Genomic DNA, 22,287 nt, shown 5'->3' with positions numbered 1-22,287 from the left:
AGAGATTCGAGAAGTGTTGCTCATTACATAAAAATGAAACATCAGCAATGCGTTTCTAAGCAGAGAGCATAGCAAACAGAAAATACAGAAGTGCTCGTGTGTGAAGAACTAATGTAACAATTCAGGGACAAACTGAATCCTTGATAGCATCAGATCATGATAGGAATCTGGAACAAAACAGCCAAAAGGTGAAATTAATGTAAGACTCTGATTTAACTCCTGATCAGCAATTACAATTTGTCTGGCAAAGTTACATAGATTAGACAAACTCGTGGACTTCAGACTGTGCCTGGAGAATTACAGACATGACAGAGAATCCAAAATACTGCAAGTAAGGACACCTGAGGCAGAAAAGCATCCAAAGGTCAAAATCAGAATCTATTGAAACTAGAACATGATGTTTCACACGCTGTGGTAAACAGCTGGAGTCAGCTGAAACAACTAAGCCCCAGGATATGGCAAAACCAGAACTAATATACTTACTGCCATCTGACAGCAGTTATCTTTATTTTTCAAAGGAACCACTCTCCTCACTCCCACATTGTCACAGGACTGCATGCAGGGCATCTCTAAGATTAAATCTCACATTCCTATTTGGTTGTAATTGGCATCTGGGTCACGCAGATTTGAATTTTTACACTGTGCTAAGTTATGTGTTAACTACTGGGTTGCTAGATGTTTAGCTAGAAACAAAAGATAGAGGAGAATGCATAATGGAGAAGTTCTTATGCAAGCTAGCTAAAACTAGTTTTTAATGTGGTATCAATGCAGAAAAGACTAAGCAGTTACAATTTACTTACTGAAAAATCCCAGATTTAACTGCTTAATTCTCAGTGAGTTGACTGCTTTCTATTCATGTAACTGGAGGGGAAAATTTTCCTATAAAGAAAATGAGGCGTTGCATAATGGGCAGAACTGGATGGAATGTCTTAGTAGAGCATTTTTAGGGTCCTTGTCTGGAGAGCTAAAATATCTATATTACTTGGGTAGTCTTTATCCTTGAACCTTCTACTCCTTCAAGAATCTCAGAAAGTCCTATCAAAGTTGTGGGTTGAAAGGATCCATTTAAGTAATTTCTTTCAGAATGTTGCTTTCAGAATTCACAAAGAATGTGAAAATTTTGACTTCTATTGTCATTTAAAAAAAAAAATAAAAAAGAAGAAAATTGAACTCCAGTTTCCCATTTCCCAAGAAAATGCTGAAGTGTTTAAACAACTTGGCCATAGCACAAAAGGTAGAAGAACAATACAGTTTCAGCATATATTTCTCACAAGATATCACCACGTGACAGTAAGAGGTACTTAGATAGGTAAAGCAGCTAGATCAGATAAGTTTTTAAAAACCAGGAAAGGCATACACTGACAAAAATTCCCTTTGATAGTCCAGGAGGACTGCTTACATACCTTTTTCTTTTTCTTCTTCCTGCAATCATATTTGAAATGAAATGGGTACCTGAGTAAACTTAGAAGTATTGAAGGTCTTCCTTCAATCCTGTGTAATTTATTGAAGCCTGAGATCTGTCAAATTTTCTATGGCTATGATGAGGAGTATTATGTAGAATAATAAAGTCTCATGCAAGGCACACATTATTATAACTATTCTTGAGCAGTATAAACACATATAGTCAATCTATTTGTTTCCCAAATAGCTTATACACTTTGATATGTATTGTATGTATTGGTAATCACAGTAATTTTATTTATTTATTTGTTTATTTTGCTATTATATTGCAGTATTTGGAGAAAGACAAAACATTTTAAAATATGACCACTCTAAATAGATACAAATTCATTTCTAAAAGGAAAAAAAAAATGAGAAAGTGGTTATACGAAGACAAGACTATATATGAAAAGTAAATATATCATAATAGTTTTACATATCAATTACAAGATGTATGAGGAAGCTACAGTCTTTATGCAAACGAGATACTCTATAGTTTCAAAATGAGTACATTTTTAACTTTCATTTTGGATAGCTTTTATCATATTCACACTTTCCTACATTGCCAGAAATAATGAATAACTTCAAAAGGTAATATTTTTAAGTTGAAAAGACTTACAAGTGAATTTAAATGTAAAAGAAAAAAAGAAAGGAAAAAAAAAAGGAGGAAGAAAGAAAATTGTAGAAAAGAGGAAAATATATAGCAATACAACCGAATTGCCTCTAGCAAATGCTTGTTTTCTAATATGGTATACAATGCACAAAGGTATGCAACAGCAGTTTTGATATCTCTGAAAACTGCACATAAGTATAGTAAACATCACATAATAGAAAAAGAACCAGTAGCAACTGGAGTTATCAGCTGACACAAAGAAACAAAACAACACTTACTAGTGTCTCAGAAGAGTAGATACCTTGAGTCAAATACCAAGAAACAGGTTTCCCCGTAAGCAAATTTCAGACAGTTGAATACACGCTCCTGAAGCCAGTTTACAGTTGCTTTTAGATTTGTTTCCATTATTAAAACAGACCATTTTTACACTGTCTTGGTCTCATAAATTATTCCTACAAACACACATTAACAATTTTGAGTTATTTGCATAGTAATACCCTATACATACATAATTATTTGCAAGATCAGACCACTGAACTAGGTTAGAACGTTTCCCTCTGCTCACAAGCAGAAACTTAGCATACTACAGAGAGTCAAAAGCGCTCATCATTTGTGAAGAATAATGCCTCAAATTCACAGATAATAATTTGTGGCCAATCTGTGATGTGAAATGACAGGGTTTAAAGAGCAAGCATTTAAAAATCAAGAACTGCATGAAGAACTATTTTGAAGTTAACATTTTTATGTCCTACAATTAAGCACATGGGACTAATGAAAGAATAATTTTTCAGATAGTTGAACTATTGCTAATGCCTTGCTTTTCTGAAGTTTTTCTGATTTACTTATTTTCAGACAAAATAATAAAAAGGGGTTGGAAGGGACTGCAAGAGATCATGAAACTCAACCCCTCCTGAAGCAGATTCCCTGGTACATTCAGTGCAAAATATTTTTGGGAGTTTTTTACTCTTATAAAAATGAAAGGCATATTTTTCACTTGAGAGTGCTTAAAAATAAACACCAGCATAATGTCTGTTCAAGCATGGAAAGTGACGAAAATAGAAAGAACATTTTAATAAGTCACACAGATAGGCATCTAGACTGGTCTTGAGCATCTCCATGGAAGACTCCACAACTTCTTTGGGCAATTTGTTCCAATACTCCATTACTCATACTGTAAATAAGTTCTTCTGCATGTCTGTATAGAACTTCCTATGTACAAGTTCTAGGCCATTACTCCTCGTCCTCTCACTACACTGAGAAGGGCCTGGCCTCATCCTTTTGCCTCCCACATCCATTTAATTATTTATAAGCAAGAATAAGATCCTCTCTCTTTCTTCTTTACCCCAGGCTGAACTGAACCAGGTTACTCAGCCTTTCCTCACAAGGAGAGGTGCACCACATCCTTTATCATCTTTGTGGCCCTCCATTGGACTCCTTCCAGGAGATCTCTGTCTTTTTTGAACTGAATCCTAGGATTTTTCTTGGATGGGTATAGCATAGTAGCAAACTGAAAGCTGTCAAAAGGTCTGCAGAACTCTTGAGCTAGGTCTGTCTGAAAGTAGGCCACCGTATAAAACAAACTAAATAGATTTCCGTCTATGCTTAATTGCATATAAACAATCAAAGGAAGACAGAACAGATGAATTTTAATGAGGGACATGAAGTCAACAAAGAAAATTATGTTTCTTCACTATAGAAGCAAGGTATCATTAAAATAAAGAAGGTACTACAAGTTATAACAAAATAAATTAAATTGCATGTAGCTGCAGATATGTGTATAACATCTCCCACAGTGTTACCAAAACAGTGTTCTTTGGGTCAGATGGATGTGAACAGGACAGGATGTGGCCTGCCAAGTTCAAGCAGAAAAATATTGCAGACCTGTTGCTGTAAATTGTAACTAGCAATAAAAGCAGCAGACCTGTCCAGGCTAGAGAAAAAATTAACTATAAAAGTCTGCTAAAATATCTGGAAAACACAGAACCATATTTTTCACAGCAAGGAAAATGCAATGAAATATAGACAACATTCTACAGATTTCTTCAGGAATGTGTCATGAGTGTCAAACCATAGCACTTTTTGGCAATTGATTATTTAGTAAGCAACAACTAATCATGAATAAGTGCTGAATATGTGATCCTAAAGCTGGCTGTAAATTGTAGCTCTTTGGTGTCATGACAATACCAAAATGCTTCCAGTAACAGCAACCAGCTATATCATTTAGTGATATTTCTAGACTGTGGGATAAAATTCTCCTTTGGCACTGATGATCTGCATAAGTCTGCAGATACCCTCTACTTTGAGCCCTTTTTTTTAGTGCATTTTGTCCTGAGCTTCACCACTGAAGTACTGATTTCAAAGAAGAGATTCTTTGTATTATGTTATTCATCTATTAGCCTTGGACATTAACTAAAGTCACTACCTGCCAGACCATCTTTTTAGTCACTACTATAATTAGTGATTTTCTGTTTTGCCTGCCACACAGTTCAATTAGATTGTTACTGTTACTCCACTGTAAAGGCAATACTGCTCTTTCAGTTGTAAGACACATCGTGCTTTATTCTTGAAACTTTTATGTCATGTGAAAAAAAAAAATTACCTTTCTTTTTTGTTTGTTTCTATGTTCAGGATAATTTTCCAGTAGTGAAGGTTGCTTGCTTTGTTTAAATATACCCCTGATCACAGACTAATGCAATGAATATATAAAGAGAGACACAAATTCAAGAAATAAACTCTATGACAGCAGCATACTGATAGGCAGTTTCAGATACTCAGAAATGTGTTGACTCTGCATATAAGGATAGGTAGTTTTTTTCATGATAAAAGTATGCATGATTCATCCAAGGATACAATTGCTCCAGTAAAAAGAGGCTAAACCTTTTTAAGAATTGCACCTTTAGTTCACAGATTTTTAGGATGTGGTTGAGTTCATTCTAAAATGAGTAATCCGTTCCTCTATCCTGGCCTGAGATACTGGATATTTTCTCCTACAAAATGTAAAGTAGAATTACTTGAACCATTTGTATTCATATGAGGTCTATCTTACTTTTTATTTGGCTCATGAACTTCTAGTTGTGGCTAACACTAAAAAGCCAGAAGAGGTAATGTTTTTAGGCCAACAAGTGTAACTATTTGTAATTATCACTCAGATCATAAAATGTAGTGATAGATGATAGAATGTAAAAAATAAAAATCATTTTCTCCTACTGTCTGTCAAGGATTCTGAAGAAGTAACATTCATTACAGCTTAGAATTCTCAGGAATTTTGAGATTCATGATTCTGAAGTGATATAGGACAGAAACCATTACAGTATATTCTTATATATATTATACTACATTTGATGTATATGCATATATAAACATTTTCTTTTTTTCATAACGGAATAGTGTTATTGCGGTGTTACAGATCTGAATGATTTTTACTGCTACAATGAAGATTGTTTCTATAAATGTGATTTTTTTATAGTGGTGTCTTATCTAAACACGTGCATTTACATAGATATTTTATTTAAGTTTTTCCTTAGGTACGTATACAATATTGAAAGGAATATTCAGAATGGAAAAATGTTAACTATTCTTGCTATGTAAAAATCAGAGATAGAAGCAGTCACTGTTCCAAATGTTGGAAGGTAATTAGATTACAAAAATGAACACATATTTCTGTTTGGTAATTACTGTACTTTCCTTAAAAGAATATTTTTATTCTTAATATTCTTAATAAAAGAGGTAATGCTGGACAGTTTCAATGGCATGCCTCGATTTCCACTGTTACTCTCTTTTATGTAGTACGATGTTGATGATATCAATTTATCAGAAGTGGATGATGATACATTTTCTAAAATATAATATACATTCCAAAAACTGATCTACAATGAAATACATTGGAATCTTCTAATGAAAAGGTGAAAAGAAAAGTTACACAAATACCCACTTGGATGATACACTGTGTTAATAGCATAAATAAGCCTTGGTCTCAGGGACACTGCTGAGCATTTCTTGTGAATCTAACTTATAATCAGCATCATTCTTATCAATGGCAGTAGGCTCTGGACTTACAACCTCAAGAGTTTCAACCTCACAACTATGACTAGAGAAATAGATAATTCTCTTCTACTATCTGCTAGCATAATTAAATGAGACATAAAGCCTGCTTAGGCTCAGGTTCATGCTGGGGATGGCCATGCACTGTAGAGACATTGCCATTCATGTGTATAATACAGGACCAGGGAACTCTTCTTAGTTCCCAGATCTGCTTGTACACCCATGCTGTTTACAGTGCCCAGCTGGTTTGGGACCGGTGCAGATCTCCATCTACCATCCATTATCCTACATTCATAATAAGAGCTTCAAGTTCTGATTTCCACAGAGCAATAAATAAGTGAGTAGAGAAGTGAGACCTGTGGTAAGATCTGAAAAGATGCAAGATATGGAGAGGGGGGATCCTACTGCCATACATTCCAATGCACTCCAGTAACTAGATTCAGATTATCTTGGGTATCACTTCACTTCACCTGTTCATTAAACTCCCATTGAGACTATAAACAACATGTCACATCTAAAATAGTCATCATTTTCTTTGTTATTACCCTAAACTAACAGCTTAGAAAACCCAGAAACTGATGAAAATTAATCACTGTTGAAGTTTGGTTTTGGATATCTACCTCAGCTAAGTCAAATTTGGATTATCTTAATCTATATGTACAAATTGGAGGACCAGATTATTTTTTCCTCTCTGGTATATTGGAAAGGATTGTCAAATTATTGTAAAAAGAGGAGATAATGTTCTCATAGGTATAGCTTTAATGATTCTTCCAGTGTATATCTCCTTTTAAACAAGGTTGGATTCTCAGTTGTTGTTGTATATAAACATAGAAATAATAATAATAATAATAATAATAATAATAATAATAATAATAATAATAATAAAAAAAAAGATTATGTTTTCTAATTTCTCACCAATCTGATGCAATTATTTACAAGCTTCAGAGTTTATATCAGAACTGTAGCATAAAAGTCACCAGGCATATATTCTTATATTTATATAAACAAGCACACGCATGTATATATTAGAAAAAATAGAATAGGGAAATAGATAAATGTAATGAGTTTATTTTGTTTTTTTCTTTTAGTGTAAATTATTCCTTGTTTAAGTATACAGTTAACACAAAATCTTCACAAATCTCAATGATTTTGTATATTTTAGCACATCATTTTTCAGTTGTTATTTTTATTAATCTTTACTATTTGCCTTTTTTTTTCTTTTAATTAGTAAAGCTCATTTCACTCCCTCAAGGAATAGGAATGCATTTCAAGTGACCAGTCACAATAATTACAGCTAGCAATCCAGAGAAATATATATAACTTGTTCACACAGTGACATGATAAATTAGAAATTAGTAGCTCTTTGGGTATGTATGATGACCCAGATTCTATTACTTTAGAGATGCTACAGTGTAGGTATCTACATCTGTTTCTCATTACAGCCAATGAGAGAGAAACACTGATTTAAGATGCAGCACAACTGACCTGTTTTAGATAACTAGCTCGGGACAGTGCTTTGAAATACTCCTTAGAAATTCCCATTTCTTCTGGATGATTCACGCTATCTTGCACATTCTCACATTTAATTAGTTGGATTTCACTCTAAGGTATTCCCTACACAGTGTCTGCAGTGCAAAACAGCTATAAACTCTAAAGCAGATGTCCCCATGATAATGATCCTTTTCCCAAGCAGTACAGAAAGATACAACTTCTTCATAATTTTCTCAGCATCATGGGAATGGCTAGGTGAAGCAGGTATGACTAGTTAATGACTAGACCATTAGTATTATGTTCACTGGGGACTGTAGTTCTTTCTAACCAACTGTTTAGATTTTTGGCATGCCAAAATTAATCTCTATACATGATAAAATTGTTAAATTTTTAACCTCTCAATAGAACATCCCAAAAATTATGGTCTACAAGATGGACTATTTCTCATACTTTTCTATTCCTGTCTCCATAGATCTTTAAACTTCCATTTAACATGATAACAACAGGATGTTGTTAAACTTACACTATATACAAACCTGAAGGAAAGCAGTAGAGCTGAGAATTTGGCTCTTTCAGGCTCAAAGAAAACCATTCCGAGCCTAGAGCATTCACAATTTGCTAACACTTATTAGACAATCCTACAATATTGGGCAATTATGGAACATTCATTAAAGGAAGACACAGTGGAAATTTATGGAATTCTTTACATCAATCTATCTCATTCTCCCCATGTTTTGATACACTATAATTTATTCCCTATAACATAAGATAATCATTGGCAATGCTGGTTGAGACACGTAAATTCTTATTTCCATTATTTGAGAATATTTGGATGGTAAGGCAATCAAGAAAGAAGCAGCTTTTATTCCTGGTTAGTCATGTTTCCTTAAAATTTGGTTATTTGCTCTTGATAGAAGAGACCCCCAGATGTTTAAATTAAGAAAAATATTTTAAAAATATACCTATTCAGCACAGATTTTTCATAAAAAGAACTGTTATAAGATCATGAATGCAAAAGGTTAAAGTGGTTGTCTTTAATCTGGAATTCCATGTTTTACTTTCCTATAGGTAAAAGGGCTAATCCACTTATGAATGAGTAATTTATATGGCTTTCCAGTCTTTTAAGGGGGGATGACATGAGGATATGATAAATACTCTACATAAACTCATTCCCCAAAACAGGAAAAGATAAAAATCCAAATTGAAACTATCTGCACTACCAAGTGCCATGACTCTTAAGAAACAAGAGGAGATCCTAAGGACTACAATGACCTCTTTTTTGGATGTATTCAAGATAATGAAAGGAAATACTACTTATAGGGTTTTTTGTTTGTTTGTTTGTTTGTTTTAAAGAAGTAATGAATTTTGTTGTGGACAATTCTGCAGATAAATTTCCTGGAAGAAGAAAAAGGAAAAAAAAAGGAAAATAAGAACAAAAGAAGTGCTTTGTTGTTGTTCTTGTTTATGCATTTGTTCTTAGAGGAAAATTATAACTGTGAGCAAATAGAACAAAATACATCTGTGTAACTGGGGCAAAAACATGATGAAGTCCAAAAAGTTAAAAGGCCAAAGTATAGAAGAAAGAAATAAATACACAAAGATAATGTCGGTTAGATGAAGGAAAGCTATTTCTGCACTATCACCAGGACTGTGCTCAAAAATCAGTTGAGATACTGTGAGCAGTGATAAGAGAGGCAAGAATAGCTATTGGTTGCTGATTGGAGAAGTGTCAAATGAGGCAGGAGTGATGAACTGCTTTTATTGGTAATGAAGAAGAGAGAAACTTTTATTTTCATGCTTCTGATGAGAAATAAAGGAAAAGTATTATGTAGCAGAGTGGTTCCTGCAGACTTGTAGGAAGGGAGCAGGACTACTATCACATTCTATGAACCATTACTTGTGCAGGGTTAAATGAGAGTAGTTAAAAGCAGAAAGTAGAACTACATGAAAGTAGACATAATTCTTTTTTTGGATCACTAATTAACAGATATGAAAGGTTGCAGAATTAAATAATAAATGTATTATATGCTTTTTAAATAGGGATGGCTACAAAAATCAAACAAACAAACAAAATCAATGTGACATTTAGTTTAGAAACTTCCTCCAAATATTTAATAGGGTAGAAAAAAACTGTTATTTGAACAGATGAAAACCAAAGGAAACCTTTTAAATCTGACTGTTCAGTAGAACATGAGATTTAAGATGGAAAATATTGAAAGGCGTTGGGAATTGAAACACAAAGCACTGGTATATTTCAGGTAGAGGAATATCACTGTTAAGTCAATTAAAAAAAAAAAAAAAAGAGAGAGAGAGAGAGAGAGTTTCTTCTGTCAAAGATACAGCAGCACTCTACGTTTTTTCTGCTTTTATTGCCCCACCTTCCTGATAAGTGTTGCACAACAACTGTACTCCCTTAAAGCCCAGAGTAATTCAGTCAGATTTCTCTCTGGAATACATTTCTGTTGAGTCAAAACATCATGATCTCTGCAAAATTTTCTTATTTTTTATTTTATGGAAAAATCCCTGATCTGTGTATGACTTGTTAAAGGATACTGATGATTTTTGGACAACCTTCTGTGATTTTAAGACAGCAATGGGACATAGGGTTAGCCATATGTATTTGTCAATAGTTTACAGGCTGATTCGGTCCGGTTCCGTGACTAGCGGGGCGGAGGGATCCGCAGATCCGCACCTCCGGAAAAAGGCAACAGGGGACCCCAAAATAATTAAAAACAGCAGCAATGATCTGAGGAGAAACAAACTAGTTTACTAAATATATTATCGGAATGCAATATAACACACTATGATACAATATAATTAAAATTGAAGTTAATAAGTCAAATATAATGAGAAAGAGAATGTCTGAAAGGTGGATAGGCCTCACCACAATGCTGAGGTGAGATGCGCAGCTCAGTTGAGCAGCAGGGAGACGGGAGGAGAGCCAACGACAAAGAGCAGGCGAAGAAGAGTGCATCAGGTGACCTTGCCTGTTATATCTCCTCACTGTGACCGCAAAGTCCCCTGGGGAATGTAGTTCTTCTTCTCTTCCAGGCAGGTACCCAGAACTTGAGCATTAACAGTTAAACTTCCAGTGCCCCACATGATGTTATGATGTGGAATACCGAAAACCAAAAATCACAAAACCATGACAATATTCCACTTTGATCAGTCTCCTAGTTAACAACAGAAAAGGTCTGAATAATATAAGAAAGCTTTAATTCTCCACATAGACAGTTTTTGGACAAAACATAAAGTTACCTCCTAATATCACTATTCATCTACTGTAGTGATTTGACATCTTAGGGTTATTTTAAGTTTCATAAAATGAAGGAAATTGTAGGCATTAGTAACTCTAATGCTTTGCAAACGTATGAAAGAGTACAAAATGGCACAATATATGCTGCTCTCAGTATTTCGTAACCATACAAACTGTTCATGAAGTATTCTGACCTATCCAGATGCTCCCCAGTCCTGACATAATAATTCTAAGAAGACTTGCAGAAGAATGGAAAAGAGCCAATTTAAATCATTTTTATTCCTAGATCACACAATTTTTCTTAGTTGTTGTAATGTCCCATCCAAATTGAGGTCACATATCCTAGAGAATTACTGCAGCACGATAACAGGTTACATCAGCTAATTTCTGTCTTAAATCATAACTCATGATATTGTGGGTTTTACTGGGGTAACCACAAAGAACTCTGCTGAAATGAACACTGTTAAAAGAAGAGAATCTTTAGCTTTGTTCTTCTGTATGATATTTTCTAGACAAATCCAGTGGAATTTATTCATACGGTGTGTGAAGCAATCTGTAGAGAGTCTTCTGTCGTCTTTGATAAGTTACATGTTCAAAATAGAATATCAAGTAGTTTGTTGCGATCGTTGATCAGTGACAAGGTATCTTTTCTTTTCTGTTTGGAGCCCTAATTTCTACCGGATAATAAAAGTGATGCACTCTTTAACACCCCCTCCTACAAATTCTGTCTTTGAGTTCATAAATCTACATAGACTAAGCTAAGTGGATTTTGATATATCAGGGAAAGGGTGAATTATTTGGCCTTGAAACATTACTTTTTCTTTCTTGTTTGCCTGCGGAGAGAATAGTGTCACTTTATGAAGACAGTACAAAAGAAATAATTTCAGGAGGCACCTTGTCATTTACAAATAGAAGGACTCACACTTAGTTTAGCTGCAGGTCACAGTGTCTCTGTTGAAATCCCTAATACATTGCATACAAAAGCACCTCTCCATCAATTACCTACCAGAATACTCCATGCCTCAATTCAACATCAGCAGCAGGTAATTGAATATTTCCTGCTTTTAAAATAATTTTGCAATTATTCAATTTAAGAGGCAGCAACATTTACTTTTTATATTTGCTCAGTTTTTCTTGAAGGCAATGGAAGTTATGCTCACCTATATGAATGTTAAATTTGAGATCTTCAGATTTCTAAGATTTCCACACTTGCCCTTTTCAAGACACACATGCAATGTAATTGAAATTTATTGATTCAAGAGAATTCATACATTTTTTTTCTTTTTCAACTTGTACTTTCATTTGTGTTCCTAGCCAAACTTTGTCAAAATTAAATGTCTTTTTTACTTGTAGAAGAGATATTAAACTACACAAGAAAGGGATAAGTTTATTCAGGATGAAATCATCTCCTGTCAGGTCTCATCAACTCTAGACTATAGATAAGGCTTGTATAGGACCATTGACCAATCAAGTATGTTTTGTATAAGACAGACTTTTTGTGGAGTTGTGACTGATTTATTTCTCCTAAATACAGAAGAACACTATTTCATCTTCGAAATCTCTCCTTGCTATCCTGTTTCTATTCACCATGAATTGGTGGATGAGAAGCTGGACATGAGCCAGCAGCATGTGCTTGCAGCCCTGAAGGCCAACTATATCCTGGGCTGCATTAAAAAAGGAGTGGTCAGCAGAGAGAGGGAGGTGATTTTCCCCTCTACTCAGCTCTTGTGAGGTCTCATCTGGAGTACTGCATCCAGGCCTGGGACCCTCAGCACAAGGAAGATGCAGAGCTCTTGGAACAGGTCCAGAGGAGGGTCACTAAGATGATCAGAGGGCTGGAGCACCTCTCCTGTGAGGAAAGGTTGAGAGAACTGGGCTTTTCTAGCTTGTAAAGGAGAAGACTCCAGGGAGACCTCATTGCAGCCTTCCAGTACTTGAAGGAAGTATATTAACAGGAAGGGGAACAGCTGTTTATGTGGGTGGATAATGATAGGACATAGGAGACTGGTTTTAAACTGAGACAGGAGAGGTTTAGGTTAGATATTTGGAGGAAGTTTTTCACCCAGAGGGTGGTGATGCACTGGAACAGGTTGCCCAAGGAGACTGTGGATGCCCCATCCCTGGAGGCATTCAAGGCCAGACTGGATGTGGCTCTGGGCAGCCTGGTCTAGTGGTTGGTGGCCCTGCACATAGCAGGGGGGTTGAGACTAGATGATCTTTGAAGTCCTTTTCAACTCAGGCCATTCTATGATTCTATGAATCACAAGAGGCAAAAGTAAATAAACGTTTAATTAGCTAATACTTCATAATCCTCTTTGCGATCTGTGCTATATTTTCACTACTTAATCCAGAAGCATTCCATTTGAAAACAACCTTAGTTGTTTTCTTAAACTTACATAAAAAATGTAAGTACTTGCTTTGGAAGTTTCTCTCTATCAATTTTGAAAAGTAGAAAAGACTGCAATCCTTAGTTTTTTTATAGGGCTCAACTGATCAGCCCCCTGCTCCAGAAATGATAATCATGACAGAATGCTTAGAGTGCCATCCTGTATTTGTAGTTTCTTTTTCGTTTTTTGTTTTGTTTTGTTTTTATTTTTTTTATACTGCCTCAGTTTTATTGTTTTCATTCCCTTTTGTGCAAATGGACAGAAAAAATCATTTCACTGATATTTGTCACTCTTGCAAAGCAGCAGTTTTGTTCACTGGCATAAGAATTCAGAAATACATTTCAGGTGTTTTGTACCCCTTGGAGTACCTGTCACTGTCAGTAGAACAAATAGAAACAAGGCAAAAAAATGCAAAACAAACTTCAGTACATAGATAATACAGGTGGGATAGAGACAGAAATTTTTAATTTTGCAAAAGGACTGAAATGTAATTTAGTCCTCAGAATCAAAACACGATAACATTAAGTCTGGATCTTTCATAAATTTCATTGATACCGCAAGAGAGGAATCTTGTAATCTCTTCTTAAAGGAGCTCACAGACTATTCTAACCTCTGCTGTTTGTATAGTTCCGTGTGCAGTAAGATATCTTTCTCCACAGTCAAGCTAAGAGTAGAGCTAGGTTGTGGAAATTACCTGAATGAAAAAATAACCCTTCAAAAGTAACAAGCAGGTAAGATTGAAGGTGGGATTAGAAGCAATTTCCACCATTGTTACCAATGAAGATCAGTGTGTTACCACTTACAAGAAATGGAAGATCATATTCTAATGAAGTCCAGAAATGAGAAAAAAAAAAAAAAAAAAAAAAGTATACAATTATATATCTTCAGTAGAATATGAAAAACACTAAGCTGAATTAACTCTATAAATCTCCTATTGCTGTTTACTGTTATTAGGAATATGACCAGATGGAGAACCTACTTATACAGAAATGAATTGTAGCTGAAAATGAGGGCAAAATCTTTCCCTAGAAAAAATGGAAAGCACAGAAGAAATTTCTCAGTTTTTCTAAGATTTCCTTAGACAAAGATCCTATTTATTATGTGTTTTTCTTAAATAGGGCTGTTATTGTCTGGGCATTTTACTTGTTTAAACTTTGTCTCACTATTTAAACAATTAAAATGAAGAGACCTTTCGTCAGTTTTGAATTTTTTTTATGCAGGCACATATCCTCTGTCTTAAGCAGGAAATGAAAATAAATATATAGTAACTTGGCTTAAACCCAAGTCAAGAGATTTTTTCTTGCTCTTTCACTCACTGTGGTTTTATGCACTTTCCTTTACTGCTGATATTGCTAAAGCCCAGGATAGGTACAATTCTGTGGCTGTGTAAAAGACCCCCTACAATACTTAGGGATGTGATAAAAATGTAATGGGATTTCTCTGAAACTGTCAAGTTTTTTCCATGTTATACACCTCGCTGACATATTAACAAGGATCAACCTTTTTCTGCATTGGTAGACAGCTAATTGCGTTATTACTTCATTACGAGGCAAAGGAGAAAGTAACAGTTTAAAGTCTAGGGTCAAGTGAAATCTATCTGAGGCTCTATGGGTAATTAGATTAGGTTACAAGAGTCAAGCGAATACTCATTAGTTGCAGGATGAATACTCAGCATGTATGTAGAAACGCACATTTCTGCTGCTTCCAAACTTGACTAGTATTGATGTACCAGTCACATTACAGGTACTATTTTCTTCCTGACAAAGGAATAATTGATTTGTAATAATCTTTAATGTATACCATCAAAACTTTCTGAAGTAACTCCTTTAGAATTCTAATAGAATTAACCCTACTTTCTGCCTGCGTTATTGCTGACCTTTCCCAGACATTTTTTTTAAAAACTACATTACATTACATTATATTACTGAAAGCTGTAATAGTTGACATAATCTTATTATGTAACATCATTCAACTTTGTACAGTGCATGATGGGCATATATATGTCTGCAACCTTTATATCTCAACTGTGAATCATAAGACTTAAAAGTCTGAAAGGGATTGTCCAGAACACTACATAATACATAGTTATAATTTCTATCAAAAAACTGCATTGCATTTACTTAGCATCAGACATTTCTCATCTCTCTCAGTCATTAGCATTTTGTACCAAATGCTTATACAGATTTCATGTTATATTGCAAAATTTCCCTCCTATAAATAGTGCCTTATGTAAAGAATTCAGAACCAAATAGTACAGAAATGGCTGCATAAAATTAAATAGAAACGACTGTATAGATAAGTTTTCCTTTTTCAGGAGTTGAAAATAGATTCATCAGTTCCATAGTCACTACTGACTTCAGCAGTCTCTTGTCTTTGAGATCCAGTCATTTTCATGGGCTGCCTAGCCCTTCACACATGCTAAGCCAAAGTAATAATTAAAAAAGTCTTCTTAATGCATAGAAAACATGTGGACATCCCTTCAACTCTTCTTAGCAACTGATGGAACTGAATGAAACTGCAAACTTTTCCCATTGTTTTAGACAGCAACAAAATAAAATTGAACAGATGTTTTTGTTTCCCATTCTTTCTCAAGAGTTCCATTTTAAATCTTCAGAATTTTTCCAGCTTTAAATATGTAGAAAACTACTTCTGATTTTGAACATACATGTAATTCAAATACACATTGTGAAATTCCATTCCATTGAAGGCAATTAAGGTTTAGTCATAGAATTCTATGAGACCAGCATTTTGCTTTCATCTTAATAGCAAAGGATTAATATCATTCCATCAAATATGCAGGTCAAATTTCTTCGAAGATTTGATTAAAGTATGTTTTTTAAAAAAGCTATCACAATTTAAAACACATTCATTGTCGTAATATATTTTCTTGCATTTTTTTTTTAATTCCAGATCCCTTTTATTTCTTCTTTCAAATTTCTAGTACTAAAATTCTATGATTCTATGAAAAGAATTAATAATATTGGCAATCTTCTGCAGAAAAGATTTTCTATCTGGAAAGATGAGAGCCAGAAATGTTCACCTGGCTATTTTGTTCACACACGAACCAGATGTTGAAAATTGCTTGAATATGAAAGAAGAAAAGAGGTTTGAGAAGGTAAAGTTATTTTGAAATTCCATTTCATTAAGTGAGCTTGCATCAGAAATAGAAAGAGTGACGAAGGTGGAAGGACATTTTGGAATACAAAAAAACGAGGTTTTTTCAGTAAGGACTTTGAAAAATACATGACTCATACACTCTGGAGCAAGATATTAACTATACATTCCAGTGGAAATTTTCATATTTAGGACTGTCTACAATTTTGACGACATATTATGGTTATGAACATCATCTTGTGTCCATGTGGTCTGTGACCGACAACTAGAAGGTTAGAAATAAAGTGTCTTGGCAACAGACATACCAATTTTCAGCAACTCGATGTCAGAAAACTTTTTGCAAAGTATGCCAGGAAGACAATAAATCCACTGTACAATTTTTTTTCCTACAGTCAGGAAGGAACCTAGCTCCTTCCAAAAAATGATTCAACATAAGTTTCCTTATGTGGAGAAGAATCTAAGCTACCCTTTAAGTTCCTTGATTGCCTTATTTATCATACCGAGGCTTTATCATTGCCTCGTAAAACAAGTTATCACTCCAGAGTTTTCAACATACCCTGCTTCAGCTACTGAAAATCAAGTCATCCACTTAGGGAGTAATGCCCTGTACAACTTGCTGCCCACATATACGAATCAATTAGCAAATTTAAATGCTGAATGCATATATCAGTTCTTGTATACTCCCATTTCTTTATTATCTGAGTATCTCAAAAGAAATTATTTAGCCTCAGAATCTGTCAACATGACCCACAGACACAGTACTGTCACCATTATACTAATAGACTAATACCGAAGGAAAAGTCACATAGGATTCACCCTGGATCACAGAGACAATTACTGCACAGTAGCTTACATCCTAACCTATCTTTTTCCCATTTTTTTTTTTTCCAGATAATTAATATCCTCACATATGAATGAAATAAAAGCACAATGTGACTTTTTTTTTGTGATCAAATTTATTTTCTTTAGGTTCCTCAGGTAGTACAAACCCATATCAATATGGGAAAAGTAGTCACTTTTTGGTATCTGAATCTGAATGGCCTATTCTAAGCCATACACTTCCCATGCAGAATCCCAGCAAAGCCATAATGGAGCCCTGTTGGAGTAGAAGTTATTCAGCAGCTCCTCAGGCTTCCTACTGAAGTTAATCATTTGAGACAGCATTGGTAGTACATATAAAGGCATGAGAAATCCAGTATTCTCAAAGCAACTGAAAGGCCTAGAGCATGATATTGCTCCTTGTTGCCAATTAGAATATTTTTAGGGGAGAAAATAGAGATTTAAAACTCATTTTAGATTATTTATTAAAAGCAATATTTGAACTTGCACAAACATTTCTTTATATCCTATCAGTTCTTGAAATTAATTTCTTAAAATCTTTTACTCTAGTGAAATACAGTGGAGCTTCTTTTCATTGTATGTTGGAGTAACTGATAACCAGATTAGTCTTGTCTTTATTGTAAGCAAGTCATAAATGACCATTCTTCATGGTCGCATAAAATGATACATAGATATTGGCAGAAAAAGAGGTCTCTTGGCACAATCATTACTTTTTCCATTTTCTGTAGATAAACAAACCCATAAAAAAGAACTGACAGATGTTATAACCCAAGAAAATGAAAGAAAACCCCATAGTACACAATAACTAAAGACATTTCAAATAAAGTCATACCATGGCAACCTCTTGGAATTCACCTGTTTGTATTTCAAGATGTGAAAGAAAAAAGATACAGCAGTAGAAAAAAGTTACAGCAATAACAACTGTCCGCTAGATCAGAGTGCTATGCGGTGTAACAAAGATCCAGAACAGTTATTTGGGTTATACAGTAGGTTTTTCTTCCATTTGAGATACCACATTTATATTAATGAGTTCATACTAGTGTCTCTTAGCTTGTAAATTACTGTTTTTTCTTTTGTTTTCTGATTTTTGTAATAGCCTACCATGTGTTTGAATTACATCCACCACTCCCTCCAAAAAAGTACACTTTTCCATTCTCTGAATCAAAGCATGCTGTGATTTAAACTTAATTTTAAAATAACTGAAAGACTCAGGAACTGAAAGTTTTATTCTTTGTTGAAACTATGACCTCAAATTCAGCCTCAGCCACATCTGTCTGTAGTTTGAAACTTCTGAAGTATCAGCACTCAGGCTGAAGCAGCTCTCAATCCAGAAGAAAAAAAAGGCATTTCTTTGAAAATAAGCCTTTTCACAGACACATGCACAGGCAAGGGAGATTTACCAGATTCTCTGATTTGAGAGTGGTTTCAAAAGTAGAGATTTCAAAGGCCTCATTTAATAGATACTACAGCTCAGGCTGAGGTTGAAAGTGCTGGTTTCTACATTGCTAGATATTTTAGGAATGTAAGAATTAATAATGGATTGCACTGAAAAAAACATAAACAGGTTTTCCTACTTTTCCCCTGTCCTGCAGCACATGCAACAGGGAAACAAATGTAACTCAAATTCCCACCAATTAATTAATGTCTCATAACTTAACAACATCAAATCTTGCCATAAAGATGTAAGCTGGATTTCAGTAGTTTAAGATAAAATCTTCAAGTTCTGCAATTCTACAGTTTTCTGACTCTTGAAATCTTCAACTGAAGTGATATTTTGAAAAAGAAATAAGTATGTACTTACATATATATATTTTTTGCCTGTTTGTGCACCTCGCTCTTCTCCAATACTTCTGTCTGCCTATCTGTTTGAGCAGTAACAGTATTTGGAAACTGACAGTATGAAAATATATTAGCAAACACAGAACTCAACAAGCAAGTTGCCTCATCCTTGTGCAGATTCCTACTGAAGTATAAAACAAATATAAAGCTTTTCCCTGTAAAATACACACAGCGCTATTGTAAGTTTCAATTAATGTGTTTTAAGTGTGTTAGAATCTGAATAAATTGAATGTAAGCATAGAAGAAATGATGCATACGTGTTTATGTGTGTTTAAAATCTCTCTCTACAGCTTTTAAACTTGACGTGTTCTGGATACTTTGCAATACTTGAGCAACACAAAAGAGCCATAAACCTGACTTAACCAACCAGTTAAACTATATTAATGGGTAATTTGTAACATTGTGGAGGATGCCTTGGGTCATCAGATTAATTCAAAACTGTTGGAGTACAGGAGGAAAGGCAGCCTATGAAGTAGTTGAGATCCCTTAGAACCTGATCCACAGCCAACTGACGCTGGTAGTAAGATTCCTATTTGTCTTAAACTGCCAATGATAATTAGTCTAATTTAATGGAATGCATCAGCCATTTTACTTTGTACTTTAGTCTACATATTGACCTGCAAATTTGTTTTTGTTAGCCTTTTTTTTTTTCTATTTAACAACTAGAAACTTCTGTGTGATTGTTCAATGGCACAAATTCTCACTTTTTTTATCTGAATTGCTAAGACAGGGGACCTTAGCTACCGTGAATTTTAAAGGTAAAGATAAAATTATGTTTTTGCTGTTGCCAACATTTCTGCAATAATGTTGTTAGGCATGTCATTGGTTACTTGCAACAATTAATGCTGCTTGAGTGATTCTCTGTTGCTGATGATATACCTTGACTGATTGGGGTTTTGTAGAAGTTTCAGTGCCAGAATGCAAAATTTTTTTCATTCTAGTTCTTTTTTGGTCTCTGTGTCTTGTACCAGAAACAACATCCTTTGTATAGGCATGCAAAAAAACTGATACTGTTCTCTTCTTGCACTTATTAATCAGTAGAATTCAAAAACTTCTTCAGAGTACCATAAATATTGCAAGACATAAGCAAGCAGAATCTGTCATTCTGGTTAGGCTTTCATAGATTTCAAGATATCACAATTATGTTTTCTTTAATGATAACACCCGTGTTCTAGCACCTCGTGTCTAATGTGTTTTCCTTATGCACATCACCTTAATTCCCCTTGACTTTCTCACTTTTTTCCTGCTTGTTTAATATACCTTATGTCTGCTCTGAAACTGAAGCTGCCAAGTTTTTTATACTATCTGTTAACTTAGTGACACATGGCACTAATTTCATTGAAAAGGTAAATCCAACTATCATAGTACTACTAACTTCAAGATTTTATGTGTGTGTGTTTATATATATACATATAAAATTAAAGATATAAGACAGTGTATGTATACAGATAAATGTTATAGAAAAGCCAGACAACTGCTTGGCAGTGTTAGCTTTTAAAAAATAGTGGGGTTTTGTTTTAGTTCTGGGCAGTTGCTCAGCTGTCAATCAAAAATCTTGTTATACATGAATCTGATGTCAGATCAATATTTGACAAGAGTTTTGACTGGCAGGACAAATTGTTAGACATGGATGTAGTGCCATATCCATGTATAACAAGGTCCATGTAGAACAGCTGCCACTGATAGAATCCTGTCATTCATATACTATCATAACTGTTAGAACAGCTCTCTGAGATTTCATGCATTAAGTAAGTACATCAGAGCCTGAATTTCATATGAAACCCTAACCAAAACCTGCTAAAATTTGGGAGTTCAGTCGAAGAAGTCAGTTATTCTGGAATGTTGTTGCTTTTTGGTTTATCATTACTTGAAATTATATTTATTTCTTCCCTAGGATCTCTGCAATACAGAAATATGCATGTTCTGTCATGTTCCTGTTTTAAGGCATGGAAATGTATGGAGTTTATGTTATTGCGCTTAACCAGTGAGATAATCAGTTGATTGCTATCAGTGTAGGAGGTGTGGTAGCAAGAATTGAAAGGAGGAGGAAAGGGATGTAAGTATGCTACATCCTCTTAAATCCTAAGTCAAATCACCATGAAGACATGCACAAAGAACATTTAAAGTTCATCAGCTGTATAGAAACGATATGTTATGCCACATCCACTGAGTTATGTCATAATTCTATCGAATTATAGATTTCATTTATCTACTCAAGGCTTTTCCACATTACCTATCACTATGACAACTTATCAAAGACTGTATTCTTTTTCCGAGCACAGCCCATGAAATGTTAATATCAAACTCAGTCCAATCTGCAAACATTTACATCAAGCTATTAATATCTCAAACCTCTAGTGATAATGTATTCAAGAAGGATGATTTCTCAGCCTGTGTATATTCAGCACACACATACAACTCTTTTCTGGTCTTAATATTTAAGTAGGTACTTTAGCCTTAAATGTGGTCTCCTTAAATTAGGTAGTCTTACATCTCTCTCAGAGGCAGGACTAGTTATCTTCTGTTTCAGGTACATTTGAAATTCCCACAGAAGCTAGTACAGTATAGTGGTATGAAAAAAAAGAAAAAGGAAACTTTTATTATTTCTCGACAATACTACAGAAAAGGATTTGGATGAGAAATGAAGTATCCTTTATCTAAGCAATATTCTAAACATATTTGGGTGCACAAATATTACTTCCGGCTCTAGAAATAAGACAATTTTGTAACACCTTGTCTCTTTCCAATTTTTAGGAGGAAGATGAGGTTCTTTTAATATCTGTATACCTGGCATGAGATTAAGAAACAACAGTTCAAATGTTGGTCCAACCAGTTTATTATAAGTCCTAATCAGGGAGACGGGGACGGGAAAGATAGGAAAGAAGCAAGAATTGCGTAAAGCAGGGATGGTCACCACCAGGATCCAGCAGCGGTCCCGTTGCACATCGTTTTGAAGGTCCGAGGCAAAAACTGCAGGGGGGAGAGCAGCAGCAGTACGGCCATCCTTGGGCAGCAAGCAGGTAGCAGGAAGAAGTTGCAGAGCCAATCCAGGAGAAAGCAGCAGGACTCAGGTAGCAGGCCCAGGTGAGTCCATCAGCATGCAGGAATTCCATAGTGAGGAATCTGATGGCAGACACCTTTGTTCTTCTTCAGCATCATGGTAGAGCACAGAGCAATTCCAGGAGGGAGAGAGGCAGGTTGTGAGGTTTCTCATGTCAGAAACCTCTTCTTCTTCATGAGGAATCTGTTGCCAGAAAACCTAAACC

Source organism: Phasianus colchicus, chromosome 1 (assembly GCF_987193195.1).
Source record: "Phasianus colchicus chromosome 1, bPhaCol1.hap1.1, whole genome shotgun sequence".
Taxonomy (NCBI): domain Eukaryota; kingdom Metazoa; phylum Chordata; class Aves; order Galliformes; family Phasianidae; genus Phasianus; species Phasianus colchicus.
Note: the sequence above shows the minus strand (reverse complement) of the source record.